Raw genomic sequence first — 27,513 nt, 5'->3', positions numbered from 1 at the left:
AAGGTCTATCAGTTCACTGCATGATTATGGAAATTCCTCTAATATTAAATCTCTGTCTGGAAAATGACTGATGTGACCACTTTTTTTTTTTTTCTCTCTCTCTCTCTTCTCATGAGAAGCAAAATGAAGATTTTGATGAACTCATTCGCTCGTATGTTGGCTGAGCATCAAATCTGCCGGATCTTTCATAAACATCATGAATATGCCAGTTAAGAGAAACCTCAGTTTACTTTGACTATAAAAATCATGATTTTCTTATTACTTCATGTTTCTGAGAGAGAGAGAGAGAGAGAGAGAGAGAGAGAGAGAGACGAGAGAGAGAGAGAGAGAGAGAGAGAGAGGGGGAACCTCTGTTTACTTCAGCTATGAATATTATGATCTTTTTTACTTACCTGTTTCAGGAGAGAGAGAGAGAGAAACCTCGCTTTATTTTGACTATGAATATTATGGTTTTTTTTTACTTTCACGTTTCAGGAGGAGAGAGAGAGAGAGAGAGAGAGAGAGAGAGAGAGAGAGAGAGAGAATTATGTATAACCTAAAAATCCATTGCTTATGAAGGACGTGATATCATTAGTATTATCCTGAGTATTTATTTAATTTCTGAAAGCGAGTTCCATACACAAGTCATTTAGGCCTAATTCCACCCTGGTAAGTCTTTCTCTTAGGCTAATAATAATAATAAAAAAAATAATTGTTCATTTGGATTCGGTTAGGCTAGGCCTCAGCTCTGAATCTCATTAATATCAAATGGTAATCGTACTGTGGTATACAATATATATAGAGGTTTACCAAATTTACAGATTCACAAAATGTTACGGCAAGTTTCTAAGACAAACTCTTTGATGAATGTGGAAAATTGTTTGCTTTTTAATTATTCGGTAATACAATATCGCTATTTTCATTAAAGGAACATTTCCAGCAGTAACTTTTTTTTTTTTTTTTTTTTTGTGGGGAGGGTGGTGTGGGGGGGGGAGGTGGGGCGGAGCTTGAATCATATAATTGCTAACCGAGATTTCTAGAGCAATGTTCGGCTCTTTTCAATTCCCTGTTTTTCCGCGATTTCATAATTTAAGACGCCAAACGATACCATCTCTCTCTCTCTCTCTCTCTCTCTCTCTCTCTGTGTGTGTATATATATATATATATATATATATATATATATATATATATATATATATATATATATATATATATATATATATATATACTGTATATATATATATATATATATATATATATATATATATATATATATATACACACATATATAAATACCATATATTATAAATATATATATTTATAATATATGGTATATATATGTGTCTATATATACGTATATATATATATTTGTGTGTGTGTGTGTGTGTATGTATCCTGTATGTAAGTATATCTCAGGAAACAAGAAGAAGAAGAAGAAGAAGAAGAAGAAGAAGAAAAGTAAACTGAATTAACGACTGACTCAAGAAAGGAAAAATATTTGTTTCCGAACCTCGACTTTGATAATTCTCTGAATAATCGTCAATTAGGGTCGTTAGAACCGAATCCAATTAGTTCACCCTTGAATCGGTTTCGGAGAATCTAAGGGAACGAAAATGATTAACGAGACGGGAGAATTATTATAAGTATAATGTGCATTAGCGGCCTGATTTTATAGTGCGGTCGACAGCCCGAAGAAAAATGTTGGGTTCGGTCATTTGTAAAAGTGTTTATTTAGAAGTCAAGTTAAAATAATTTTGTCTGAATCTTACGACAATGTTTTTCTTCAATTCCTTATCGCCGAAAGTGTGAATTGATTCTAATAATGGAATAAATGGATCTTTCCTAGGTAGTGACCTCCAGCTAAAGCTCGGGGGTCCTTATCTAGGGCTGATTTATCTTTTCGGGCCATTATCTATTATTTTCAATTTTCTCTTTTGTCTATGCTATTACAGTCGTCACTACGGGCTTGTATAAACACGCGCCAAAGGAAGAATACGTACTGGGTTAATACCCCTGGGGGGGGGGCGGGGTTCCTATCTACGAAAGTTCTAAATAAATTTACATTGCTTAAAGTAACTGGATTTATAAATACACCCAGTTACTTCTAGCAATGAATTATCTTTATGGGTTAATACAGTGGGGGTTGGGGTGGGGGCGAGGGTCCCTATCTACGAAAGCTCTGAATAAATTTACTTCGCTTGAAATAACTGGATCTATAAATACATCCAATTACCGCTAGCAGTTATCTCTACGGATCATCTTACCGAACCTCTCTTGGTGAATAATATTCAATGGGTACATAAAACAGACACATAATATAACATCACATCTGTAATATTTGGTACAAAATGAAGTATTATATTTTTACATATAAGTGCCTGCTATGTATTAATATTAAGCTAATATGTGACCGTTAATTAATCTTTAAAAAAAAAAAAAACTTTCTGTATGACTTTAATATCTGCAATATTTTGTGCAAAATGAAGTATTGTGATTCTACATATAAATGCCTGCTATTGTATTTATTTTAAGCTAAAAAGGGAACGTTAAGTAATCTTGAAAAAAAGCTTCCTGTATGACTCCTAACATCTGTATTATTTTGTGCAAAATGAGGTATTATATTTGTACATATAAATATCTGCTATGTATTAATAATAAGTTGAAAAGGGAACGTTAAGTAATCTGAAAAAACGGCTTCCTGTATGACTCTTAAAGTCTAAAATATTTTGTGCAAGATGAAGTATTATATTTGTACATATAACTGTCTGCTATGTATTAATTTCAAGTTAAAAAGGGAACGTTAAGTGATCTTTAAAAAAAAAAGCTTCCTTTATGATTCTTAACATCTGTTATATTTTGTGCAAAATGAAGTATCATATTTCTACATATTAGTGACTGCTATTGTATTAATATTAAGCTAAAATAGGAACGTTAAGTAATCTTTAAAAAAAAGAAGTTTCCTGTGTGATTTAACATCTGTAATATTTTTTGCAAAATTAAGTATTATATTTCTACATATTTCTGAGGGATGCGTCTTTCAAAAGTATCCCTCAGGAGAGGTGGAAACATAACATTCCGCATATGTGAAACTCTCTCCCAAGAGACTGAAGTTTCCAGCCCTTTGATTGGCTTATCAACAGCCAATCAGGAGCGTCGTAAGGGACTGGGCTAGACATCAGATGCACGGTTGATGTGAATCTACTAAACTAACCACACACGTTCCTGATTGTTATAAAGAATTAATTCGTGGGAATATGATACCTCTTTCGTGGACTTGTCACTCTTTCGTCTCCCGTCCTTGCTTCCTGGAATCCTACAGTGTTGGTCGCACGTTACTGGTTTCTAACCTTCCATGAATCAGCTGTTGCAATTCCTTTTTGCGAGCTGGAATTTAACATTAATGATTCTGGAAACGATATCATATGCTGCCAGGCATTCTTTGTGGAGACGTAATTCTACCTATGATGATTTATGTCTCTCGTTGGAGGTTATATATATATATATATATATATATATATATATATATATATATATATATATATATATATATATATATACTTTAGCCTTAATATCAAGATCGTCATATTCTTGGTAAATCTAATGATAATAATAAAATAATAATAATAATGATAATAACAATAATAATAATAACGCTTATGCGCAGAACATAGTTCAATGAAACGGCTTCTGAAAATGTATTTAAAAAAAAAAAATATTAATTCCTGTCCCTTCACTATGAGAGACAATCTGCCTTATAATAATAATGACTGAGAGACGGTACGTTTGGAATAGCGTCTTGAAATCTGACTGTTAATAAAAGAGAATTCATTACATTCACGACTTTTCTCGTCTTCGAAAATAATGCGAAAATAATGAGATTCTACTAAAATTTCTAATAAATTACACTGGACATGTGGATGCGTTTATTTGATCAATCGTAACCATTCGAAGCACTGAAGGTCATACCTAGTTTGTGTTTGCAAATAACTTGCATGAATTCAAAAGACTGAAAAAAAATCGCAGTCGGAATTATGTATATCACAAGTTGACGATGATCTTCGTACGCATATACTTTATTTGTTTCAGATATTGTGAATTTAATGTCGAATTGTCAAGCTTATAGCAAACATTTTTTAATGCTTACTGAAGTTTTTGGTGAGTTGTGAAAAAGATAGCTTTGGCAACATATTTCGGTCATATTTACATGAATATTTAAATAACAGATTAATTTGCTATTCTACATGAAAGCATGATTAAGTAATAGGTACATTCAGGATGAACATATTTCACGCTTTCATTCAAAACTGATTAAAAATGTTTATATAACAACGTTATCTTTCGTTAAAGCTCAGTTAAAAAACCCAATGTTTATAATGAATATTTAAATATCCAAATTAATTTCTGCTATTCTACATGTTAGCATGATTAAGTAATACACTCAAGCTGAACATATTTCACGCGTTCATTCTAAGCTGATTAAAAATGTTTATATAACAACGTTATCTTTCGTTAAAACCTAGTTAAAACAGATAAGTAGGTAAACTATTAAGCCTGGACTACAATGCTGCAATTGCCCTGAATTCCTCTGCTTAATGTTATCGACGAAAGCGATTGTAGGAGCGAGAGATGTCTGCTCTGCCACTGATTCGACTCCCTGGGTCACGTCCCTCAGGTAACATGTGGACCGTTTGTGGCCGTTCGGGTTGTCAGTAAAAAAAAGTAGAAGGTTACCACCACTTCTCCACGGTACTTTTTTTTTTTTCCGAATTCTTTTCCGGAATTCGCAATGAGAGAGAGAGAGAGAGAGAGAGAGAGAGAGAGAGAGAGAGAGAGAGAGAGAGTTGTCGTGTGATTACCCTAAGATTTTCGGAGCCGTCTACTTGCATGATTAATGCATTCCTCTGCTGCTTATTAGATATAAATAGAGATCAGATATCTCACCAGTTGATTTACAGTGCACAATCTCTCTCTCTCTCTCTCTCTCTCTCTCTCTCTCTCTGCTCTGGCTGTCTGTCTCTCTCTCTCTCTCTCTCCCTCTCTCACCAGAAGTTGTAACAGCAACAGGTGTAGAAGAGTTTTAAAAGAAGCTACACAAATCATTAGGAGAACACAGTGAATGAACAGTAAAACCTGCTCCTACAGATAAGTGAGCAAAGCGATGTCTACTCTTAGGATGGACTAACAAGTCTTTGAGGCATCTCAATCCTTGTAACTCGTAACTCTCTCTCTCTCTCTCTCTCTCTCTCTTTCTCTCACCAAGATAATCAAGTTCTTCTTAGTACTTATGAACAATTTGTAATTAGACGTAATTAGACTGAATTTATGGCATTTTGGCTAATTAGTCAGGGTCTCAATTGACTGGATAAAAGACTCCAGTTCGTCTCTCATTGCGTTGTATGGTTGACTAATTTTAACAGTGAAGTAAAGGTACGGATTTTGTTTCCTTAGAATAATCAGAACTCTTTATGGAAACAGAAACCTTTCGCTCCGCCCCCCCGCACACAATCCTGGAAGGGTTTCTTCATCATCCTTTTCTATCCTATAATACCACTACATCCTCTTCCCTCCACGAACCTTCCCTTTCTGTTTAATTTGATAAATCTCCACCTTTCCTTTCATCAAATCACATTTAAGTTGATCAACTTCCTATTTTCAAGATTTAACACTGCTTTTCCATCGAATGATTTCATTCGTGTTTCTTCTGTTTTTCCTTGGTTTTCTTTTCGTTTTCTGTATATTTCTCATCTTACAGATGTGCTCGAAAAATAACTCTTCCCGTGGTATATCTTTAGCTTCGTTGATTCCCTAAACATAGGTAGATAATTCAGGTTGAGCGTCTCAGGTTAAACGTGTAGTGAGGATTAAATGAGGGATTAGGCTTGAAATACATTTTTTATGCAGTATTTCGCTTAGATACTTTTATGAAGTGTTGCAAATTAATACTAAAAGAAAGAGAGTAGGTTCTTGTCTAAGACTGAGGACGTCATTGTTAGAATTGAGTGGAGAGAAATGAAGGCATTTGTTTGTGCTGTATCTTTGAGATACTCTCTCTCTCTCTCTCTCTCTCTCTCTGTCTTCCCTTAGCTGTTTTTGTGGTCATACGTCTTTCTCAACGCCCAAGATCCTTAAAACCACCTAATATACGCTCAGATCAAGATGTATTGCGTAATCAAGTAAATTACTGGATCATCTCGCCAGATGTTTTTATTTATGTTTTATTATTATTTTCTATACTAATATTTATTTCTATTTTAATTCTAGTGTTTAGTTATTTTTCATTTCATCCATTTTCACCAATTTCAATTTTTTTATATTTTGATAACTGATATTTACTTATCTTGAATTTTATTTTAATTTATTTTTATTAATCTTTATAGTTTTATTTATTTCTATCCCTTTTGATTTATTGACTTTAGAAAATCAGAATCTGAGATGCCTCATATCACCAGGAAACGGTAATATCACCCAGTGATTGCTTATTAGAACGACGGTAATTCAGCGACATTGGACAGACGGACTGATTACATAAACGCCAGATGCTCGACTTCGCTTTTTAATATTCGGTGAGGTAATCAGAGGCTTGTTTACCTTCCCGTGATCGGAAATTCTTAAATTAGTAATATCATGTCATTCAGATTTTATCAAATAACTAATGTGCAAAAGCAATATAGATTTTAATGAAGGAAAATTGAGACAAGTTGTTACGTACTAGCCTCCAAATTTTGAGTGTTTTCCAATACAAAAGATATTAATTCATTAATTCTTGATCTAACTTTCAAGTGTTTAATGGAAAAACTAGATTGGTATCTAATTTATCATTAAAATCGTTCGCACGTCTCCTCTACAGCATGTCTAAATTGCATAAAACTCAATAAATAAGTAAGTTGCTAAATTCTGTAGTGTTCACTATTCTGAGAGTTTTCTAACCTCTCTTGTTTTTTAAATATTTAAGACAAGACAAAGGTGATTTTTTTTTTAATGTGCCCTGTAATGATAGTTTTAAGAACTAATTGGACGGCAATGCATTGATACTGTGGGATTTGTTGGCGAAGAGTCTTTGAATATGTACGAAGAATGCATCCGGAATGCAAGAAATATAAGTTTAAAAGGAGTTTATGCATTAAACGAGAAGGTGGCTGAAATACCTTCGTAATTGATATCGCTTCGTACCTTATCTCAGGTTAATCTTCATATCATGTCCATGGAACTCTACTAGACACCTGTGGCTTTATGATACTTCCCTTCATACCAGTTCGAATACGAAGATATTGAAAAAGACATGAGTGATTTAGCAGCCGTACCCTTCGAGTCTGTACCACCGGCTATCCGAATTTCCCAAGTCAGCTGATAAACGTCAATATCACGATCATTTTGACAGGGCAAACAGAAGCGTCTGTTTCGAGTCTCCTCCTGTTCGAGCGAGTGTCTTCGGGCCTTTCGGACAGAGGTGATCCCATTTTGTTTGAAGGCGACTGGATCCTTTCCATCAAGGGATCTTTAGATTGCAACTGTCTCTCACAAATGACAGTGCGTCGATTTCAGAGGGGGAAGCAATTAAATTTCTCTCTCTCTCTCTCTCTCTCTCTCTCTCTCTCTCTCTCTCTCAGTAAAACCTACAGATAAGTGAGCACACGATGTCTGCTCGTATGGATAACAAGTCTTTGAGATATTCTAATCCTTGTAACTCTCTCTCTCTCTCTCTCTCTCTCTCTCTCTCTCTCTCTCTCTCTACCCAAACTAAAACAAACAGCTTTTGTGATATTCAAAGGAAGACTAGAAGGCTAAATTGAGATTGTATCACTTTTGTAAGAAATATTACAAGAAATCACTTTCGATCGAAGATCTGCTTAATCCTTTACAATTCGCAAATTGCTCCCATCTAGTTATCCTGAATAGGCTGAACGGTAACATTACTATCCGCAAATGAGAGCTCTCTCTCTCTCTCTCTCTCTCTCTCTCTCTCTCTCTCTCTCTCCCAAGCAATTTTGCACTTGTGTATAATCTTTGAGAATAAGCAGTTTATGTAAATTACTTTTTCAGGTCGTGTGAATGACTGATTGGAATAGAAAAATATCTCGTTTAACTGAACGATTTTCATGATCAAAGTTATCTGGGAAAAGTTTATACGAAATTAGTTAATTTTTGACCGGAAAGCATCGTTACCTCGTCCAATTGGTTTAATTCTAAAATTCGTTTTACCGGGCTATAAAAGTCTTTGAGAACTTAATGACAGCCATTGTTATTGCACAAATTAGAAGGTAAATAGTGTGAATGCGAGATGTAAGGAAATGACGTATTCTTTGTGAAGTGTAGTAACAATTATGTAGAATTTATAAAAGGTTATACTACACATTAACAATTGGAGATTATTATTATTAATATTATTATTATTATTATTATTAGAATTAGAATGATGATGATGATGATGATGATGATGATGATGATGATGATGATGATGATGATGATTATTAATACTTTCTGATAAAGTGAATAAAATTGCATACTGCTGATGATCTTATGAGAGACTTCTTATTTCTCTTTTCAGGTCTTGATACTATCAGTTTTTTTTATCTTCTTCTTCCTTCTTATTATTATTATTATTATTATTATTATTATTCTATTATTATTATTATTATTATTATTATTGTAATACTTTCTGATATTTTTGAATAAAATTGCGTACTGCTGCAGATCATATGAGCAACTACTACGCTTAGTGTCAATGTCTATCCCCTGGGAAAAACACAAAATGCAAATATGACTCCGGCTTCAATCATTTCGCAAATAAACGTCGGTCTTGCTCAGTATATTCGTAAACTGAGCTTTGGACATGAAGCCTGCCGTAATGTGTTCAACTGCCTTTTCTTTATTTATCGTTATAATGCTTTTTGGTGGAGTTATTATTCCGCGTTAAACATTTCTTGCGAAAATGAGACACCGTTGATAGTGGTTTCTTTAACTGACTGTGGAAATTGAATGTATGCAAATTATGTTCCATTTGTTTTACTTTCATGTGTTTTAGGAAACTTTGCCGCGATTGGTGTTTGAACAACTGATGCATTTAAGAACTTCTTCAATATTTTGTCCAATAGAACGTTATAGTGTAGTTGTTTGTAAATACCGTAGGAGCTTGCATAGATGGATCCATGCCTAATTCTTACGTAATACCAAGTCTGTTTGAAATATTACGATGAGAATGTTCATGTTTTTAAATACAAAAAAATAAATAACAACTTAAAAAGAAGATACCAAAAAGAATTCATAACCTGTTTACAGATTATAAATGAAATCGACTGTAAAATTATGTATGTTTGTGTTTGTGTGTAAGTTTTACAGAGAGAGAGAGAGAGAAGAGAGAGAGAGAGAGAGAGAGAGAGAGAGAGAGAGAGAGAGAGAAAACATCTCTGCAAGTGTCCCACGAATTACTAAAGCACAAATCATACCTGGTATGTTCCAAAGCCATTTTGAATTGCCGTACAATTCATTCCACCATCACCTCCGTCCGGTCATCATCTGCAGTAATAAAGAACTAAAATATCTCTAAAAATATCTTTACTTCTCCCGAACTGTATTTGTCATGGCTCTCCACTCGTTGGCTTTCCATTTATCGTGCTTTCTGCGGTGTCGTTCTGTTTCACGGTGCACAGTTCCGAGTGATATATTGCGCCCAGTCATAAATCTAGTAGAAGCGTATACCGTGTGCAGGGCATTTTATTGAGGTTTTGCTAAATTTACTAGAGACATTTTCAAAACTATACATTAAGAGAAGCGTCTGAGTATACGAAAACTTACTTAAAAATAATCGCTAGAGAGAGAGAGAGAGAGAGAGAGAGAGAGAGAGAGAGAGAGAGAGATATTGCAGATTGAGGGATATATATAGAACATCGTAAATTTTGAATATATGAAGAAATCTCTCTCTCTCTCTACTCTCTCTCTCTCTCGCGCTCTCTCTCATATAAGAGCGAACACAAAAGTATAATTTACCTAAGAATAAGCTTGTTTTCTTATTTTTCCAAATATTGCCCTTTGCAGCTGTGATATCAGCACAAATCAGAACTTAAGCCCCTGGTAAATGAAATCTATATGTAACTTATTTTGATCACATTTACTTACATTTTTTTATTCATTTATTTATTTATTTATTATTTATTTATTTAATATTTTCTTTTTTAGCGACCGAGCAATGAAAAGCTATATTGCTGGGAGTATATAACAAGAGGATTGTGATTTTGTTTTGGAAAACAGCGAGAGAGAGAGAGAGAGAGAGAGAGAGAGAGAGAGAGAGAGAGAGAGAGAGAGAAAACATAACACATCCAAGTTCCTGAAAAAAAAAAAAAAAAAAAAAAAAAAATGGTCGTGTCCCTGTGTTTTGTCACAACGCAATATTCTCCTCCAAAAATGGTTTTGGTGCCCATACATATTCTCTGATGGCGTTGCGAATATTGGGCCGTGGAGGAATACAAGGAAATGATTCCCCTTTCAGTTGCGTCGTTCTTCGTTTTTGTTTGTTTTATTTGGTTCTGTTCGAAATTATGGGAAATAATTTTTGCTCTTTGAGTCTGACAAGCCGTCTTCCATTAGGTATCATTTAATCCTAAATTTCTTCTGACGTGTCCCTCTGACAATTTAACAATGAGCTTTATTGCTACGAATAATTTTGAATGTGCCGTCAGATATTTCCATTATCATTATACAGTGAATGGACAAGAAGACCTTGCATTCCTTAAACAACTTAACTGAGCCAAATAAACATTTCGGTTGAGAAGGGAATTGCCTGTTACGATTTCTTATATAGATTCTCAAATGAGACGCGAAATGTCAGAGATATGACTTTGACAGAATGTATATCCAAATCACTTTTTAAATCTTCGATAGCGAACACATCTGGAGCAAAACGTGAATATAATATAAGAGAAGTTGTTCAGTCAAAAATAACAGCAAAGATTGCAAAGCTATTGAATAACTTATTTCCATATGAAAGAACCCCGTAGGGGGCTAGTGCCGTCAGTGGACCTCAAGCGGTGAACTGTAGGTATTAATTAAGGTTCTTTGCAGCGTGCCTTCAGCATCTAGCTGCAACCACTATCGTTTCTTTTATTGTACATCCTTTCATATTCTTTTTCTTCCATCTTACTTTCCACCCTCTCCTAGCACTTGTTTCATAGTGCAACTTCTTTGAGGTTTTCCTCCTGTTACACCTTTCAAAACTTTTACTGCCAATTTCCAGTTACACCTTTCAAGCCTTTTGTTGTCAATCTCCATTTCAGCGCTGAATTATCTCATAGGTCCCAGTGCTTGGCCTTTAGCCTGAATTCTATATTCAGCTCAACTCAACTCATATGAGAGCATTCTTCACAGGGTTCGTACTCGACATGCAAAACTCGCAGAATCCCAATCAGGTTTTAAAAGATGAGATTAACTGCCTTGTTTGCGTAGCAAGGAACTGCATGAAAAGGCTTAAAAGGCCTTCCTCAGATAACGAGAAATTTACGTCGACCATTCGAATGCAATTCTAGTGGCTCACCCACCCCCCTCCTTCAACCCCCTCACGTGGTCAGAATAAGGAGAAATTAACGAGTAGTATCTCCTATTTGGGACATCTGTCGCGAAATAAGAGGCCAGTCCTTTGCGGAGTGAAGTGGAAAACCCTGAACTGGAATCTCTGGATCTGTTGACCAGGAATATCATTCCCAGAATTCCTAAGTCTGCTCGCCAGCGAGGTCCTTTGAAAGGATTGAATGTCTGGCATTCCTCCTAATATAAAACTGTGAATCCGAAATATCACGGAGCTTTTTTTTTACGTCATTAGGTGGGATTTTTGTCATGGGACTTAGGACAATTCTTCCAGGAACGCTGGACGTCAGGAAGGATCCTTCTCATTTTAATATTATAGTTTCCAGATTATTTTTTTCCAGGAGCTAGATATGACTTTTTAACACTAATGCTACTTAAAATACGCCATTTAAATTTCAAGGCGCACACAAAAATAATATTTTTGTTTTTTAAATAATTTTTTTATGGAGTCTCAAATTTGTTTTGAATGATCAGACTCCTTATAAAGGATAGATAATGGGATCACGCCTTGTTTCTCTTTCTTTATTTCTCATTAGTATTTTTATTTTTTTTTTATTTTTTTGTGCTCTATCACAGTCCTCCAATTCGACTGGGTGGTATTTATAGTGTGGGTTCCGTTGCATCCTGCCTCCTTAGGAGTCCATCACTTTTCTTACTATGTGCGCCGTTTCTAGGATCACACTCTTTCTGCATGAGTCCTTGAGCTACTTCAGCGTCTAGTTTTTCTAGATTCCTTTTCAGGGAATCTTGGGATCGTGCCTAGTGCTCCTATGATTATGGGTACGATTTCCACTGGCATATCCCATATCCTTCTTATTTCTATTTTCAGATCTTGATACTTATCCATTTTTTCCCTCCATCTTTCTCTTCAACTCTGGTGTCCCATGGTATTGCGACATCAATGAGTGATACTTTCTTCTTGACTTTGTCAATCAACGTCACGTCTGGTCTATTTGCACGTATCACCCTATCCGTTTTGATACCATAGTCCCAGCGGATCGTTTGCGTGATCGTTTTTTATCACTCCCTCAGGTTGGTGCTCGTACCACTTATTACTGCAAAGTAGCTGATGTTTCTTTGCACAGGCTCCAGTGGAGGACTTTTGTCCACTGAATCATGCCTCTTTTTGTACTGGTTCTGTGCAAGTGCCGGACATTCGCTTGCTATGTGGTTTATGGTTCATTTTTCGTATTGCACTTCCTACATATGGGAGAGATGTTATTTCCGTCTATCGTTCTTTGAACATATCTGGTTCTTAGGGCCTGATCTTGTGCCGCAGTTATCATTCCTTCAGTTTCCTTTCTTTAGCTCTCCCTCTGTAGCCATTGCCAGGTGTCATCGCTGGCTAGTTCTTTAGTCTGTCTCATGTATTGTCCCGTGCATTGGTTTGGTGTGCCAGTCCTCTGTTCTGTCTGTCATTCTCCTGTCTTTGTATATTTCTGGGTCTTCGTCTACTTTTATTAGTCCTTCTCCCCATGCACTCTTTAGCCACTCGTCTTCACTGGTTTTCAGATATTGCCCCAGTGCTCTGTCTCGATGTGATGCAGTCCTCTATACTTAGTAGTCCTCTCCCTCCTTCCTTTCGTGTTATTGTATAGTCTGTCCGTAGTTTGCTCTTGCATGGTAGTGCTTTGTGCATTGTCATATGTTTCCTGGTTTTTCTGATCTATGCTGCGGAGTTCTCCCTTCGTCCATTCCCACTATTCCTGCGCTGTATCTGATTACTGGCACTGCTCATGTGTTTATGGCTTTTATCATATTTCCGGCGTTGAGTTTTGACTTGAGTATCGCCTTGAGTCTCTGCATATATTCTTTCCTGATCGTGTTCCATTCATCTCTTGGTGTTTTATATCCCCTCCTTCCATTATTCCCAGGTAATTGTATCCTGTCTCATGTATGTGTTTGATGTTGCTCCCATCTTGTAGCTTTATCCCTTCAGTTCTCGTTACTTTGCCTTTTTGTATGTTGACTAAGGCGCATTTTTCTATTCCAAACTCCATCCTGATGTCCCCAGATACAATCCTTACAGTCTGGATTAGGGTATCTATTTCCTTGATGCTCTTACTATACAGCTTGATGTCGTCCTTGAACATCAGATAGTTGATTCTGTTGCCTCTTTTCTTGGATGGTACCCGCATCCATCTTCTGTAGTACTTTTGTCATGGGAATCATGGCTACTACGAAGAGTAGTGGGGACAGTGAGTCGCCCTGGAAGATCCCTCTCCTGATAATAACCTCTGCTAGTCTTATTCCAGAGCTTGTAAGTAGTGTATTCAGTTGCGCATTGTATTTTTGAGGAAGCTGAAGGTGTTTTTCTCTGCCCCATATATTTTCAGGCATTCTATTAGCCATATGTGTGGTATCATGTCGAAGGCTTTCTTATAGTCTATCCATGCCATGCTTAGGTTGGTTTCCTTCTCCTACTGTTCTTCTTTACCATTTTGTCTATCAGGAGCTGGTCTTTTGTGCCCCTACACTTCCTTCTGCAGCCTTTCTGTTGGTGGGGAATGGTGTTTGTCTCCTCTAGGTAATTGTATAGTCTTTCACTGATGATACCTGTTAGTAACTTCCACATTATTGGTAGGCAGGTGATGGGCCTGTAGTTACTGGCTATATTTCCCTTACTCTTGTCTTTTTGTACTAAGGATGTTCTTCCTGTGGTCATCCATTTGGGTGCATGGTGATTTGAGATGCAATGCAGGAGTTGTAGGGCCTTGAAGTTTTTGAGCCAGTACCCATGGACTTCATCGGGACCTGGAGCTTTCCAGTTTTGGCATTTTCTTTAGTTGGTGTCTGACTGTGTCTGTCGTGATCTCTGTGAATCTTGTTTTATTCTCCCTGTTTCTTCTTCTTTGACTTCCTGGAGCCATGTTTGCATGTTTGTTGTGTTGATACCGGATTGCTCCATATATTTTCCCAGAGTCTCTTACTTGGTTCGGCTTCAGGAATTTCTTGGTGGTTGTCTTCCCCTCTCAGTTGACTGTATAGTCTTTTCTGGTTGGTTACGAATAGTTTGTTCTGTTGGTATCCCTTATTCTGTTCATGTACCGTTGGATCTATGTGCTTTGGCCTAAGCCTCTGTTTTACATCTTCTATTGTGTTGTTTAGTCCCCTCTCTTACACTTTGTATTTCTCGTTGAGATCCTCCCTTGTTTTCTTGCTTCTTAGCCTTTTTTCTGCCATCTCTTTCAGTTTACTCAAGTCAGATCTCATCACCATGATTTGCTTTTCAGGCGCCTTTTCAAGGAGGTTGCTGTTTTGGTTTTCTGTTGGGTTGGTTGTGCTGGTGGTGTTGGTGTTCGAATCCCCATCAGTTCTGCTACTAATCTTGCTCCTGCATATGCCAAGTTATTTGTTTCTGTGATACTGGGGTGTGTATTATGCCCATTATTTCATTGACCTCACTTGTTATTATTATTATATTATTACTATTATTATTATTATTATTATTATTATTATTATTATTATTATTATTATTATATTATTATTATCAAAACCTCTTGTCTCTGTATTATTGTTAAATTACGTTTTTTCAATCAGCCATTCTTTTTCAGCATGAACTTTGAGAAAGTAAAGTGCTTCTTGCAACGAGCAGCTGCATATCAGTTGGTCTGAAACCTCAAAGGAGGAATCAGAGACCATATTATCCCTGATGCGAAGACGTATCGAAAATCACCTGTGTCCGTGATTTGTAAGGTAGGTCAGCTCTTGTATAATATCTCATCAACTCTGATAGTCTTCTTGTGGCATCTTTTGGGTTTATCACTTATGTTACAGTCGCTGTTATTTACGGGTGTTGTTTTTGTTGTTGTTGTTTTTTGCATATTATTGTTAATTTACTCCTGACCACTACGAAATAGCGTTATATGAATCTGATATCGATAAACAAAAAGTCGCAATATTAAAAGATGTTTAAAGATTTAGATTGATAATTGGCACTTAGGTTGCGCTCGGATCCTGAAATTTCATACCAGCGAATTCCGTATCTAAAAGTTGTTCGATTTTTATTGCCAGTGATTTGAAAAGAAATTATTTTAATTGCGTCTCGCCTTATCATAAAATACAATTTTATGATAGAGACATTTTAATATTAATTTATAAGATATGTGCAATAATAATTTTCTGTCAAGCAAGAGTCGGTTTCTGAAATTCGTTTATATTGTTGCCTGGCATGGCTTATAGTATATGCAGATTTATAATATATTGTACTGTAGTTTTATGGTTTTATCAGATTACTTGACAATTTTTTTTTATTATGCAATTTTCTTTAATATTCTAAAAAATCTGCTGAAAACTGGATTGCTCCTTCTTACAATGAAAATCGCTGACAGAATGTTCATTGTGTTACAATGATTTTCTGTTATAACAATAGTGGATTAGTGGAGGACTGTTGTCTTGTGTAATTTTTTATGATCTATCATCGCACTATTTTGTAATTGTGATGTAATAATGGTATTCCATTATTACTTCAGCAATTACAAATGGTGTGATGACAGATCTTAGAAATTACACTACATTTCTCCACGATTGGAGTAAACGTTATTATAACTAATTAAATTTCGTTTACAAATCGATGTTACACGTGCATTCGTATATTACGTCATACCGATAAATAATCTAGTTCATTCCGAATAGTAACGAAATTTGATCAGGTTCAGCTTCCATGAGACATGAAAGGAAATTTTAAAAACTCGATTTTCAATGATTCATTACTAGTTTCATTATGTATCCGATATTCTAATAGGCAATAAATTGGGAGTTGATATTGCTTTTCTCGGTGTGCATAAATTTGTCGCTAAACCGATTCAGAATTGATTTCCCTTATTACTCTCGGCTTTTGCTAGTTGCAATAAACGATTCAAGTACATCGCTTCGTTTATTTCAACGTCTGAAATTATCATTTCGATCTCATTTCAATGATGAAAGTTAAATTTGGTCATTTCACGTCATTTCTATGATGAGATTCCTTATACGGGATCAAATTCCTCATACAGGATCAAATTCCTTATACTGACGAAATTCCTTATACGGGATGAAATTCCTTATATGGGATCAAATTCCTTATATGGAATAAATTCCTTATAAGGGTAAATAAATTTCCTTATATGGGATAAAATTCCTTGTACCAGATTAAATTCCTTATACGGGATAAAATTCCTTATACGGGATGATATTCGTTATACCTGACACAATTCCTTATATAGGATCAAATTCCTTAAATGGGATAAAATTCCTAATACGGGATAACATTCCTTAAGAAATTCCTTATACGGAATTAAATTCCTTTACGGGATAAAATTCCTTCTCGCTGATCAATAGTTCTTGAGGCTGAAAACTGTCTTCATCTTCGTCCATGTATCAATTTGCTTGACTGTTCGTTGGCAAAATTGAAAAAAAAAAAAATTTACCTTCCAATGAATACGGGATCAGTTTTAGGGTGGCTGGAATGAGAGACTGGATTTTATGGGAGATTTTTTGTATTACTCAATTCTATTAATAATGTCTCGTTGGAGGTAATGGCGGTTCAATCTTTACTTGATGTCTTCTTTTCAGAAAATCGGTACCTGTTGTTAACACTAGACATCCATCGAAACTATTTTATGTTTTCGCTATTGATATATAACTCAAACATTCTTCGAAGTTGTGTTTATTCATCTCTCGCGTCGTTGTCAGGGTCTGTCCGGAAAGAATTGCTCTCGGTCTCTCTCCCTCTGCGTTCTTACAAATGCCACTGAGGTCCGAGGCATAAGAATTCAAAACAGGGTATCAAAACTTCGGATTTCCCTCCGACCGAAAGCAGCTGGATCCAGAAGCCCAACGTTGGGACCCAAGGGATATTCTCAAGCAGCCGAAAGTGGTCGAGGAGAATTTTTTTTTTCTCCGTTGCTGGTGCGAGTAGATTCCGAGCGTTGGTTGGGGATATCTATTGTCAAGCAGGTCTCTGGTGTTGATTGTGTCATATTTCGAGGGTGAAAATAATAATATAAAATTCATAATATATTTGTAAGTATTTTTCTCTCAAACTTGAAAATGCCACTTTTGAACTTTTTGAACTTAGAAGGAATTGTTAGTTTTTTTTTTTCTTTTTTATGAATTTAAGATAAATTTATGTTTAGGTTAATACGAATGAAGGCTGTGTACTACTTGATAACCGATATTATGACAATGGCAAAGTATTGTTATGGCATCACATTCTTACTTAATGTGCAAATACATTCGCTCTTTGTTAACTATCAGATTAAAATAACAAAATTCTTTTGATTTATGAACGCCCAGTTGGATACAATACAAGTATAACTGAAAATGGATTTGAGAGAGAGAGAGAGAGAGAGAGAGAGAGAGAGAGAGAGAGAGAGAGAGAGAGAGCTGGCTGAAATTTATCGATGCCATATGGGATGGTTGGAGGCAAAATGCTGAGATATGTAGGCCGCGGGGGTGGGGGTGGGGGGGTGGTGGTGGTGGTGGTGGGGGGGGGGGAGCACCCTAAGGGAAACATGGAATGAATGGCAAGAGAGAAAACCTGTATAAACACAAGAATCACGAAAGATTCTATGTTAAAAGAAAGGATCTGTGGAAAGTGAACAACGAAGGGCAAGAATGGATGAAGGAGAATAAGCTGAATCGAAATAAAGTATTGCCATATAAAATACTCTTACGTGAATCGTTTTTCTTGTGAATATCAGAAACACGAAGGATAAATGATGTGGACTAAATCTCGAGTAAATAGAAACATTAAAATCAATTAATGCAGATGGAAGGAAAGTTCCAGTTCTAAGGTGGGAAAAATAAGAAACGGAAGCTGATCCATCTCTTCCTTATTCAAAAGTTTTGAAAAAATCTGAGGAATACACAATTCCAGTTTTCCAGATCTTTTCTCTTTCTCACTTCGTTGGGGGAGGGGGGAGGGCGGTGCGCCTTTTTGCAATTTTAATCTTGTCAGGCGCTGGACGTCAGCTTTAAGCTGAATTATTTGGTGGAGAGAGAGAGAGAGAGAGAGAGAGAGAGAGAATTTTTCATTCGGCAGTAAATTTACAAACTAATTGCCCATTGAGCCACTAGTGTACTTTCTTCAGGGGGAATGAATGTTGGTTGTCTGAAAATGGTGTGAATTCATTATTCGACTCCATTATACGAGTCTCTCAAAATCACCACTCAAAATCGTCACTGGTTATTCAATCTGCCTCTATCTGTACATCCCCTTTATCCTAAATTTTAATATTACCTACAAGAATCCTAAGGTATATATATATATATATATATATATATATATATATATATATATATATAGTATATATATTACATATATATATATTATATATGTATATATATATATATACATATATATATTTATATATGTATATATATATATATATATATATATATATATATATATATATATATATATATATATATATATATATATATATACTATATATATATATATATATATATATATATATATATATAGTATATATATATATATATATATATATATCTATATATATATATATATACTATATAGTATATATATATATATATATATATATATATATATATATATATATATATATATATATATACATATATATATTATTTATATATGTATATATATATATATATATATATATATATATATATATATATATATACATATATATATTATTTTTATATGTATATATATATATATATCATATATATATATCATATATATATATATATATATATATATATATATATATATATATATATATATATATATATGTGTATGTGTGTGTGTGTGTGTGTGTGTGTGTGTGTTCAACTTTACTTATACCTCCTCTGCGCCCAAGGTTCCAGACGGGACATATGATATCATTGTGCTAGAAGACCACCCCTGCAATCGTGACAAATGGTTCCTACCTTCCAAAATGACAGCTGACGAATGACTGTCAGCAAGGTGATGAGGGCTACTGCAGACTTCGAGTCAAGTGATGGCAGTCGAAATATAGTTGAGAGAGAGAGAGAGAGAGAGAGAGAGAGAGAGAGAGAGAGAGAGAGAGAAGGGGGTGATATACTTACTTTGAAAGCAGTGTGTGCGTATGGATAATTGAATAAACCGTATATTATCAAATGCTTTTTTCGCCAACGATGGACCCATCAGTAGTTTAATATTCACGTTCCTCATCTGTCGGTTTATTCGAACCTGCTCCTTTTGCGCTGCAAGAGCATTCTACTGTTCTATATATAATGTTTGATTTGCCTCTGTTGGGCTTTCACTAATTCCAAATCAGAGAATTCTCTACTTGGTGCCATTGTTTATAAATATTTAAGATTCTACCTTCCTCAACTTCTCTCCGTCTAGTGTTCATTCGTCCTCATTGTGCATTTTGCTCATTTCTGAGAATAATTTCGAAGTTCACAATCTCACTACCTATGTGATGCATCCTATTCAGCAAGCTCTGTAAATCTTGTGGCATGTTACTGATTATAACAGCATCACCCGAATATTCTAAATCTGCCGAATTTCTATTGTTAATCCAATATAAGCAGTCTCTCCCATGTTCGGTCAATCTTTTTGTTTAGAAAGAACAATTAGCCCACTATAATACCCCGATTTGCTAAGAATTCAACCAATAAGACCCCTAAAATTATGTGGTAACTGGTGCTAGTAGCCTGAGCTCTGGACCTTAATTCAGATACCACTAGATGGGCCAGAATGCCCCGTTGGTTGCTTGCTAAGGAGCGTAGGCCTCATTTTCTGAAGATTTGTGCGTACCCGAGGTACCCATACGTACGATATTATTTAACATAATATAAGTTAAACAAAACAAAACCAAAAACAAAATCTTTCAGTTTTCTTCTACAGATGGAAAAATAAACCCACACAAGATTGCTGAGTATAACTTGTTGACTCATAAATATTTATATTATTTTTAAACTTGAGAAGTTCCAGAACTACTGGGTCTTGACAAGACTGACCACCTACACATCTCTTGAGAAAGGGCCACAGATAGGGCCTGTGAGTACTCGAGTTTCAAGAAAAATACCAAGTCAATACTTATTAGTAAAACAAGTTATACTTGCAAATCTTGTTTGGGTGTTTCCTTTTCCATCTACAGCACAGTTTATTTCATCGTGAAATTTATGTAAAGCGCAGCCAATGACTAAGATATGTTTACAATGATTATCAGCATAAAGGAAGTACAGAAACACTTTCGGTTTATCTAGTTTTAGATATATTATTAATGCCCAAGGTATCAGTGACTGTCCGATTATTCAAAAAAGAGAAAATATGATTTTACACAAGTAATTTACATTTATAAATATTAACTTTCTATTCAAACCTAACATTATATAACTTACATACTATCGTATTTCAAGGATCGGACCAAAAATCTCTCAGCAGGTATGGTAGGATGCTTAACAGAACCCAGCAGAAAAATAATTGGCTTTTTATTCATGTTACGAATAAGATGCAAAGGTTACTGCAAAAAAAATTGAATAAAATATGAAATACGTATGGATGGGGGAGTGGGGGCGGTGGGGTTCGGGGGTGGGGGGGTGGGGCGGCGTGGGCAAGAGGCTTCCACTGAGGTAATCGTCTTATGATTTTTAAAAAAAAAGAGGATGAGTAAGAGCTCGTCCACAGAAATAGTTCGGTGCTATGGACGGGCTTCGCCTCATTCTTTTTATGAGCTTGGACTCTATCGGAGAGAGAGAGAGAGAGAGAGAGAGAGAGAAAGGAGAACTTCTTACTTTGAATTTTTTTATGAGCTTGACTCTATCAGAGAGAGAGAGAGGAGGAGAGAGAGAGAGAGAACTTCAGACTTTGAACTTTTTTTTATGAGCTTGACTCTACCAGAGAGAGAGAGAGAGAGAGAGAGAGAGAGAGAGAGAGAGAGAGAGAGATGAGAGAGGGGGGGGGGGGGCAAGTTCTGACTTATAATATTTTTAGACAGACATATTTTACACAGAAGAAGTAGATAGTTCGAGAAGTTTTGCTTGTTCAATATCTGCTGCTGTAGGGTCCATTCTTTTTATTTTACAAGTATACGATAGTTTACCTAGAGATTTCTTTTTTTATTGATTATTTGTCATAGCCTACGTTAAATGTATTAGCAATCACTAAAAAACTGTCTATAATGGCAATAATTTTACTCCTTTTTTTTTTTTTTTTCTTTCTTTTGTACTAAAGCGATGTTAGCGTCCAGTTCAAACTTTCACATAATTTAAGGATTCCATTACTTGCAGCTACTTAACTGTTATCTATTTGCTTACAAATTCTGGGATTCTTACTGCAATCACTGCTAATAAGTAGTACTAATTATATTCAATGCCGAATAGTACTTGCCTTCCAAGCGGTATCATTAATGCCTCCACAGTTTCAATAATCTGTTGATATCAAAGGCAGATGTATCTTTATCTAATAAAGTTTTGTTTACGCTTAAACTCTTCGAACATCTTGTATGCCTAGCGAGCGAAAAACAAGGTTGCATTTCGTAACGTCTCGTGACAAGAAGAACTCTCAGAGAAGCGTGTGAAGAATTATTCAAAGTTGAACCATTGTCCCGATTCCTCTCCATCTCGAGAAACAGAAAGAGCAGATTTTAAGTCTCCTTGTTTTCGTCAAACTCGACTAACGTAAGCGATAGATGACTGAACCCGAGGTCAGTCCCAGTGCAAAAGGTGCCGAGATTTTTTTCTTCTTCTTCATAAAGGAACTGAGATGTTTTTTGTCGTTTCTTCAAGAAATCGTATTGCAGAACTAAAAGTCAAACCTGACTCTGATCATCAGACTGTTTTCATGTAAGTGTTATATACATAATATTCATATATCTTTTTTTTTATTAATTTTATTATGATTCGGCTATAGATTTTGTTAACCCTGATTTCGGCAATGTTCGTCTAAATATGTCTCAGCAATTTTTTTTTTACTACGCGTATTTTTGTCAAAATTTTTAAACCGAATGCATTTAATTGTATATCATCAATGCTCTGAAGAAATGAAATATTTTATAATTTTGCAAAAATTTATAAAATTCCATTTGAATATCCATACATCGCTAAGTTAAATAGCGCTATAAAACTAAGAATACGAAGACATGCCTTTCTCTGCGTGGGTCACTTATGTTACCGAAGGTCTGACCGATATTCTTCAATGGACTTTATTTATGCAAAATTCCCCAATTCAAAAGTGCACTACCATTCGTCATTAGTCAATCATTCAAACTTGGATCCTGATTTACACTCGTTACTGGTTTATTTGCTTCGATGGCATTTTCTGGAGATTAAATCGCGTAGTCAATGTAATTATTCTTTTCATTTCTTTCTTCGCAAATTGTCAGTCCAGTCTTTATCTTTTCTCTTCTTCTTCTTCTTATTCTCCTGTCTTCCTATAGTCTCCTTTCGCCAGAAACGTCACGAAAAAATTGAATGGCAGAAATTGCCTGACGGCTGTCGCAGGGAATTAATCCCCTGACGTTAACTGAAAGGATTTTTCTCTGGCGACGCCGACACCTGTCAGGGGGCGTTATTGTCCATCTTTCCCGATCGGGCGGAACAGAATGAGATCCTTGAAGGTAATCTAATGTTCCTTCTGGTTATGACGAAGAAGTCGACTGTATTTCTGATGCAAAGACCGAGAAAGACTTCGTTTTTCATCGTTCTATTTCGTCAATTTGGGAGGGAGAGCAATTCACGTAATATTACGTTCGCAAATTACTATTATAAGCAATAATTCGTTAGAGGGGAATAGTGCGTTTAAGATTAATTCACTCGAAAAAATAATCCTATTCATCTATAACCTTCATTCGATATAAAGGCAGGTTAATTTCGACATCAACCTTAATGCATACTGGGTCACGTTGACGATATTCAGATACATTAGAAAACTTTGATTTAGAAATCAATGAGAGAAAGGAAATGAAAGGGGGCTGGAAATCCCAGCTGGTCATGAGCGGCCTTAGTAACTGTTCCCGGTAGGAATCGTTCCCGATATTAGACAGTAAGTGTGTGTGTGCAAGATTTTTATTGTCTGGAATTTCCTGGAATTTCAGGTCGGGAGAGAAAGAAGATGAGCTTTATAAGGTGGAAACGGGAACGATGATATATATATATATATATATATATATAATATATATATATATATATATGTGTGTGTGTGTGTGTGTGTGTGTGTGTGTGTGTGTGCGCGTGACTGTGTGTATGTGTGTGTAAGATTCTTCAGCGTAGTAACCACAAAACACCCTTACTCTTTGGAGACGAATGCCTCACGATTCAGGTATGGTTAGTTTTAACAAAAAAAATTAGCGGAATACTGGACTACAGAAAAGGACACCCTTTCTTATTTTAGCAGCAGAAATAGGATACAAACACTCCAGTAATTGAAGCTTCCTGGTGCAGCACATAAAGCCAATGTCCTTAACAATCTCAATGAAAAGATAAAAAAAAAGCATCTTTTATCAAGAAGTGATCGAACATCCCGAATTGTAAAAGGAGAAGATCCGAACCCTTAGAGATCTGCAATGTCTGTTGCAGACTCCTTGCTCCTGGAAAACTCCTGGAAACTCAAGCTGCCTGGAAAGGGAAAAACAACTCAGGTTGTCATCTTCGGTTCCAGGAGATTAATTTTTCTCTGGCTCGGTCATTGACGCATCGTGTTGTTTTGTTGTTGTCTGTTTACGTTGTTTGGTTGTTGTTTGCTACGTTACGCACATGCTTGAATGAAAGGGATGGAACTCATTCATCTCTATTGTTTTGAATGCTCCGACTAACTAACGTAAATTGTAATGAGTCTTATTGGTACTTGAATACAACTTCTATATTCAACATTTTATAATTCTCTGTATATATATATATATATATATATATATATATATATATATATATATATATATATATATATATACAAAGAGAGTAAAAAATAGTTTTTTTTTTTAATTTTTTAATGAAAACGTTTATCATCGAAAAGGAAGATGAACGTAAAAAAAAAAAAAAGTCTCCCACCGCAAATTTATTTATCCGCGGAATTACACCGTAATTATACATTGCCACGAAGCTGCTCTTGATCTCACCCTAGGGCACTTCTGGCCTTCATTATGCAAAGGGCTTCGTGCTTTCCTCTTTATCTTCATCGTAAACTAGAATGCAATTGGCGACGGGCAAAAGATGTGCAGGACGATAGCTTTTGAAACATTGCAGTGCTCTGAAATACGGGTCAACATAGAGGTTAGGTCGTTGTTTACGATACTGTCATTTTTAACTTCACCATCACTTTGGTGAAGTGTATTGGTTTAGTTTGGATCATTATTAGTTTTACAGGTGTGTGTGTGTGTGTGTCTGTGGTTCGAATTCACGAGATGAAATTATTATCAACTAAAATAAAATTTCCCTTCGGTTAACATATATGAAAATATGTTAATTTCTAAGGTAGAGTCAATTGGAAGCCAAAGGACATTTGTAGCTTAATGCATATGTATATGTTTGACGGTGATGTAATAAAAAGTAATAATCATATATATATATAATATATATATATATATATATATATATATATATATATATATAAGTATATATAAAGTTGTGTTTTCAGTGCCTCTTTCGCCAATTTCAAGTTTCGTTCGGCCGTGATCGAGCGACTCGTTTTTTATTTTACATTTTCTTTCTCTCTTTTAAGGGAAAACTAAGATAAAATCGCATTCGCTCGCCGGTTTTGAATTTATGACCCGGAAGGAGGTCTAATGGCCTATAGCGCCTAATGGTTCCTGTGAGGGGTTTCGGGTCAGAAATTGAATTAGAATGAAGTAAAAAGGAAAAGATATTTCTAGGTACACTGAAGTTAGAATTTATATATATATATATAATATATATATATATAGATATATATATATATATATATATATGATCATGACTGGTAAATGTTTCTGTAACAACAGAATTCCATCTAATAAAAGGAGCCCATTAAAAACACCAAAATATAGAGAAAAAGTACTATTATTTTAGAGACTGCTGTCTCCCTCTCAGGTAGATGAATGAGAAAAGTTTACAGAAAAGGTGGTATTTATACCAAGAGGTCCATCCACAGGCAAGCCAATTTAGGTCACCCCCGCTGATAATCTTCCTTTAATCTTCTTAAGTGTTGTTTGAATGAAAACCTTGTCGATCGTATCTGAATCCATGCTCCTTTTGATATGTTCATTACCTGCCTCTCTTTATTAAGGCCGATTCCATCATTTGACTCTTGTACCGGCAGTTGCTGCTATAAATTACACGTGATAAATTCCAGTTTATTCTATGGTTATGTTCATTTATATGGTTGAAAATAGCCGAGTTCTGTTGTCCATACCTAACTGACCGTTTGTGTTGTATTAATCTCTGGGGAAGTGATTTACCTGTAAATCCGATGTAAGATTGGTCACAGTCCTGGCATGGGATTTCGTATATCCCAGAGTCCTTGGTAGATGTCTTTTGTTGGACGTTAATCAGGGATTTGGCTAAGGTGTTTGGGTAAGTAAATACAAAAGGGTTAGATTTTCCGAGGGGGTGGGTTACTCTCTTAATCGTGTCCAGGTGGGGAATTATTATTTTATTGTTGGGTGTATCTCTGGTCTTGTCTTTAGGGGGTCGGTAGAAAATTACGTTTGCTTTGTGAATTGCTTTCTCAATTATATGGTCAGGATACTTTAAAGACGAAAGTTGTTTGCGAATTAGTTCAAATTCTTTTTCCAGGAACAAATTCGTAAGGCTCTTAAGAACAGGTTGCTAGCTACACCTATCTTGATAGTAATGTCGTGATAGCTAAAGTAGTGAATGTATGAAAGTGAGAACGTTGGTTTTCTGTATATGGTAAATTTGTATTCTGTCGTATCTCTGATTATTAAAACATCAAGAAAAGGAATTTTGTTGTCTGTTTCCCATTCAACTTTAAATTTGATGCTGGGCACTAATGCGTTTAATTTCGAGAGGAATTCATTAAAATTGCCCCACCTATTATCCCAAAATGTTAGGATATCATCCACATATCTCATCCACAGCATGTTTTTGTCAAGCATTCATGGGCATACTTTACAGTGAGGAGAGCTTGTAACTTGTTTTTATTAAATATCTCGACTTTATACCATCCAGTCTCAATGAGCTCATGTTAGTAATTGTACCAATGCACAAAACAATTGTGCTAATGATAAAGTTCATATATATATATATATATATATATATATATATATATATATATATATATATATATATATATATATATATATATATATATGGTTTATATAATATATATACGTATATATATATATATATATATATATATATATATATATATATATATATATATGCATATATATATATATATATATATATATATATATATATATATATATATATATATATATAATATATATATATTCGAATGCAAATTGTGTGCACGTCCTCAAGACGTTTTTTCATTATTCTAAGAACGCCGTCCCAGAAGTTATCTCCATGATGGATGACCTCAGAGATATTCATTGGCGAAGATACTACTGCTTGTTTATTGTATACCATCCAGTCTCAATGAGCTCCTGTTAGTAATTGTATCAATGCACAAAACAATTGTGCTAATGATAAAGTTCATATTTATATATATATATATATATATATATATATATATATATATATATATATATATATATATATGTATAATATATATACGTATATATACTATATATATATATATATATATATATATATATATATATATATATATATATATATATATATATATGTATATATATATATATATATATATATATATATATATATATATATATATATATATATATATATATATATATATTCGAATGCAAATTGTGTGCACGTCCTCAAGACGTTTTTCATTATTCTAAGAACGCCGTCCCAGAAGTTATCTCCATGATGGATGACCTCAGAGATATTCATTGGCGAAGATACTACTGCTTGTTTATTGTATACCCCGTCCTT

This window comes from Macrobrachium nipponense, chromosome 10 (genome assembly GCF_015104395.2).
Source record: "Macrobrachium nipponense isolate FS-2020 chromosome 10, ASM1510439v2, whole genome shotgun sequence".
NCBI classification, from domain to species: Eukaryota; Metazoa; Arthropoda; class Malacostraca; order Decapoda; family Palaemonidae; genus Macrobrachium; species Macrobrachium nipponense.
This window is presented reverse-complemented; position numbering follows the sequence as displayed.